Below are 6,000 nucleotides of genomic sequence, written 5' to 3'. Positions count from 1 at the left end.
TGGAAGCAAAGAGACATTTTCTTACATGAAATATTTATAATGCACTGCAGAATCGGAGCGTCAGCAGGAATCACTCTGTTACCATAGCTACACTCTAAGGCCTACAGTCTCTCTGGAGCGTGTTTTATTGTCACATAGTAGACAGTAGCTCTTAATATATTGATCATGTTCTATGCATGCTGGCTATTGTGCCCTTAGGTGACTCACAATGAAACAAAGCAATTAGCCAAATAAATGTATCCATTAAATAGAAGCCAAAATAATATCTTATTAAATCAAAGACATAAAAACATGACACACTAAGACGCGAACAAGTTCCCCCAAATGGTTAGAACTTTACACCGAAAGGTGTTTTATATTTATTGTTAAAACAGGTTTTAGCAATTAATATTCATTTGCTTTAGTCACTTTACAGAAGAAAGTATTATAAAGGCTGAGTTTTTCGAAAATAGCATCTTTCATTGTTCTGAGGCTGCTGCATGAAAGTTAGAGGAAAAGAAAATGTGTTGCTTCTCTCAGAAATGGTTGTTTTCTTTCAGCAGTTATGTCCTTATACCTCATAGGCCCCATACACACGATAGAATCTATCCGCAGATAAATCCCATCGAATGGGTTTCAGCGGATAGATTCTATGGTGTGTACACTCCGGCGGATATTTATCCGCGGATATTTCCGAATTCCAGCAGATAAATATTTGTCGACATGCACAGAATATCTATCTGCTGGAATCGGATCCCACGGATGGATCCGCTCGTCTGTACAGACTCACCGGATCCATCCGTCCAAAGGGATTCCCCGCACGCGTCGTAATGATTTGACGCATGCGTGGAATTCCTTATATGACAGCGTCGCGCCCGTCGCCGTGTCATAATCGCGGCGACGGCGCGACACGTCATCGCCAGAGGATTTCGGCGCGGATTTCAATGCGATGGTGTGTACACGTCATCGCATAGAAATCTGCTGAAATCCTCGAGAGGATTTATCCGCGGATACGGTCCGCTGGACCGTATCTGCGGATAAATCCTCTCGTGTGTATGGGGCCTCAGTCCACACGTTGCTCAATTTCAAATCCCCTGGATCACCAAAGCATCCAGCCATCTATCCCAGGCTATAACCTAATGACCCGCCTTCAGAACTTTATTCAATATTTTTAAGTTGATGCGGTAGGTAAACTAATACTGTATTTATTGGAGTATAACACTCCCTTTTTTACCCTGAGAATAGAGGGTAAACTGTGTCTGTGTACTATGCGCAGGGGGCTGTGGATTTTTTTTCCCTGAAACTTCCCTCTTAAAGTTAGGGTGCGTGTTAAACGTATGTGCGTGTTATACGCAGATAAATACGGTAATTAATTTAAGTATTTTATTTTTATTTTTTCCTTTGACTTTTAGTCAGTAACCTACTGTTCAGCAGTCAACTGACAAGTTCATTAGGTAACTTTTCCACCTTTCCTCTCTCATGCCCTGTACACACAATCGGATATCTGATGGAATCTAAACCGATGGATTTTTTCATCAGATATCCGATTAAGCTGACTTTCATCAGTCTTGCCTACACACCATCGACGTAAAACACTACGACGTGCTGAGAAAAATTAAGTTCAATGCTTCCGAGCATGCGTCGACTTGATTCTGACTGAGCATGCGTGGATTTTTGACCGATGGATTTCCCCACAGACGATCGTTTTTTTCTATAGTTTTTTTAACCATAAGAAAAATTTAAAACAGGTTCTATTTTTTTTCACAGATGGGAAAAAAAACAATGGGGCCCACACATGATCGGTTCGTCCGATGAAAACGGTCCATCGGTTCGTTTTCATCAGACAAACCGATTGTGTGTACAGGGCATTACAGGTTTTATAACATAGCCAATTTATCCATATGAAGAAGGATTCAATGTATACAATGTACCTAAAAAAATTACCATGCACTGTATAAAAAAAACATGTAGCAATTAAAATTAATACTACAATATTTAAAAACATTCATACCCATCCAAATGAAAAAGAATGCTCTTCTTGGGCATAATTATCCACTTGCTTCCTGCAGGATGACTATAAACGTTCTGTCTTTGAAGAGGAATACCGTTGTTATAGTAGCAGCTAGCTACCATAACCCCAGTATCCTCTTCAAGAGCCAGCGGTTCTCTTTCAGATAAAATTAGTCTTTGCGGCGGTTTTTTTACAAGATCACTTTTATCGGCAGTGGGAGAGGACCCCCCCCTCCCGTCTGGCTCCGGTGCCATGTCCATCGGTCATGGCGGAGGCAATCCGGATCTGTCCCTAGCCTGACATGGAGACAAGTCATTGCAGGGCAGAAGTGACGTCAAAACGTCAAAACACTTAAAGAGACATTTTATTATTATTATTTTTTAAATGACAATTTTTTTTTTATTTGCATTTTAGTGTAAATATGAGATCTAAGGTCGTTTGGACTCCAATCTCATATTTAAGTGGACCTGTCATGTTTTTTTCTATTACAAGGGATGGTTACATTCCTTGTAATAGGAATACAAGTGACACCATTTATTTTTTAAGGAACAGTGAAAAAAGTAAAAATAAAAGGTAAAATAAATAAGAAAAAGAAAATGTAAACAATAAAATGTATTTACCTGAGCCCCACCTCTGTCCAGTGATGTCCACAAGTGTCTCAGCCATCTGGGACTCTCCCTCCTGATTGGCTGAGACACAGCAGTGGCGCTATTGGCTCCCTGCTCTTGTCAATCAAAGTCTGTTAGCCAATTAGGAGACAGAGATTGGGTGGGGCCAAAATGCAGGTCTGTGGCTGAAGGGACACATGGAGCTGCAGCTCCCATAGATATTTCAACTAAATGTAACTATTTGTCTGGAGTTTAGCTTTAAGTCTTTATTTTTTGTATAATCTGTATTTATTGAAAAAAAAAACATGTATACACAAACATAAGTGCAGCTTACGTTAAACATGGTCCACAATGAACATACATATCAGTACAGTGCAAAAGGTACAACAGAGCAACTGAGAAACAAGGTACCATTTCCTAGATAGTAAAACCCTTCCCCAACTTGCTTACTCGTCCTCCATCAAAACCCGGGATCTTGGACCGGACTAAACAAGGAGCCCCCACATCCCAGTGCCAAATATAGGGAGGGGGGGGCAAACGGCCTCCATCAGACCCTCCCCGGCCGAAATCCGGCCCATAGGCACATAGAAAATAGGGGCCCCACACAACTAGGAATCTCCCCATCCAAGCTGAAGGAGAAGAGACCACAGCTGCACAATGAGATCCGGCCCAGTCAAAGGGCCAACCCCAGCAGCGGAAAAAACAACCTGAGCTGAACAGGTGCGCGGGGATCCATGTATTAATTCCCAAAAGAAAAAACAAGGGAATAAAAACTGAACACAAAAAAAAACAACAAAGAAACAAACAAAATACAGACAGACAAACAGACGACGACGGGGGATAGTAAAGTAGAAAGTCCAGCAAAAGAAAGAAGAGGACAAGAAATAGGGGGCTATGACTACCTCCACCAGGCACGCTCTACAGCGTCACACGGTTCTGCCAATCAAAGAAAGGCTGTTAAGGCTTAGCAAAGCATTCAAACTCCTGCGTCTTCTGTCTCCACCTCCAGGGCCTGTGACACATCACCCCTTCCCCCCTTAAGTGAGGGCTACGCAAGTTCCAATAAAGTGATGTCTAGACTAGAGGGGACACACCCAGCCCCTAGAGTAGCTTTAAGTCTTTATAAAGATGATTAAAAAAATAGAACAAATTTTGGAAAACAATTAGTAAGAACCTATAAGGTAAAAAAAAAAAAAAAAAAGATTAACCTAGCCTACTTTGCATTAAATGAGTCAAAAGTGGGCATCATATTGAGTGACAATAGTTTGGCTATGAGTTCTTGTAGGTGGTATAATTAGGACCATGTATTTGTCACAAACATAGGTTCCCTATAAAATAGATGTATGCTATGTAAATGCCAAAGCACATTTAATCATGGATCGTGCCTATGTGATTTGATTATATTTAGTGCATTTCCTAGACAACATCAATATTTTAAGGATTATGTTATGCCATTCCACAAAGCCTTTATTTTTTTCAGTTAACATAACACTGCCGTCAATGCCAAATTCATAGCACATATAAAAGCTATGCCAACATTTTATATATACACAGTACTTTAAAAACATTTTCAAAACCTCAAAAAATTACAAATAAAATATGAAATTGCTTCACTTGCCATTCACTTTCAACTTTGCAATGGCAGTGTTTCTACTAAAGAGCAAGAGTATAATTCAGAAAAAATGATTGATTCCAATTAATTATATATTGCTAACAATTCATACAACTCTTTACATATTGTACTTTCACATCAGTCCCTGCCCCCAAGGAGCTTACAATCTAAAGTTACAATTTCACATGCATACATGCACACGCATCCTAGGGACAATTTGGACAGGTGTCAATCAACCTTTTTGGAATGGGGGATAAGGAAGGGCATGGAAGAAAATGCAAACTTCCTGCAGATAATATCCTGACTGTGATTTGATCCATGGACTCCAGTACTGCATAGCAAAACAAAGCCACTGTGATGCACAGTTTATACTTTCAAGTAAGAGTTATCAACTATATAAAACCAGCATGTTCTTGCTGCATCTCCATATAGTAAGCACTTAATAACCTCATATTCTAATTTTATTTCTTACATTTACACTTTCAAAAACACATTGGCCCGGATTCACAGAGAACGGGCGCACATTACGCCGCCGTAGCGCATCTCAATGTACGCTACGCTGATGCAGCGCAGAGAGGCAAGCATGGAATTCACAAAACCAATGCTGCCTAAACTGCGCTGGGTTTTGAAGGCGTAAGTCGGCGTAGGTGGAAGTGGGCGTGAGCCATGCAAACCCATGCAAATGAGGCGTGACCCCATGCAAATGATGGTTTGAGAGCCAGACAAGTACGTTGAACGAACTGCGCATGTGTCGTGTGGTAGACGCATCCCCGTGCACATGCTCATAACCATGTCGGAACAACTACCTAAGATACGCCGGATCACTGCCTACGCCATGAATGTAATCTATGCCCATCCAGACACACGTCCAACGTAAACTACATAAAAACCACCAGCTTCTGTTCCCTGATGCAGACCTTTACATGTCTGCTGCTGAGTTACACCTCCTTTATGGGGCTTAACTTTACGCCGGACGTACAACTTACGCGCACCTCTCATAGCCTGCGTCGGGCGGGTGCAGGTTCGTGAATCGCCGTATTTTCCTCATTTGCATATTTTAATGGCTAATCAATGGCGGGATTAAGCCTGTTTTTAGGCGTATCTTAGTTTGTGGGTACGGTGCACAGATACGACGGCGCATATTTGCACTTACGCAGCATATCTGGAGATACGTCGGCGCAAGTGCTTTGTGAATCCTGGCCATTGAGTTGCTCAGTAATGTAAGACAACTCATAACATACGGCAATACATATAGTAACCAACTACCCTAAACAGCTGATATCACCTATCTGATGATCTGGCTATTGGGGCTTACTTTGTGTATTCAAGAATTAAAGACCTTGGTGGTTCTATCAGTCTGCCTATATATAATACATCGAAAGTGCTGTAAAACGTGATAACTGTGTAAATGTTGTGGCAAAAAAAGGAGCTGGTAGGGTATATATAAATAATCAATGAAGAACAAATATTAATGACAATATAGATCATATTTTCCTAGAATGCACCTGAATATAAAAACAGACTTTCGATCCACTTCCCTTCCCTGTTTCTTCGGTTTGCTGTGGTGAACAAATGTATTATTTTGTATTATTTTGATGCAGACACTCTGATTGGCAGAGGGAGATAGTCAGTTCCTTGATCCACAAATAGCTCAAGTCCTTCCTAACAGATAGAAGAGTTGGTGAGGCAGCTGCCACTGGGACTCTGGTGGATCCAACTGCAGGTCAGGGGTAGGTATTTTAGCTTAATTATGGATCGCAATAGTAATTGCAGCCTTAAGGGGGACCAGT

The sequence above is a fragment of the Rana temporaria genome, chromosome 4 (assembly GCF_905171775.1).
Source record: "Rana temporaria chromosome 4, aRanTem1.1, whole genome shotgun sequence".
In the NCBI taxonomy this organism is placed as follows: Eukaryota; Metazoa; Chordata; class Amphibia; order Anura; family Ranidae; genus Rana; species Rana temporaria.
This window is presented reverse-complemented; position numbering follows the sequence as displayed.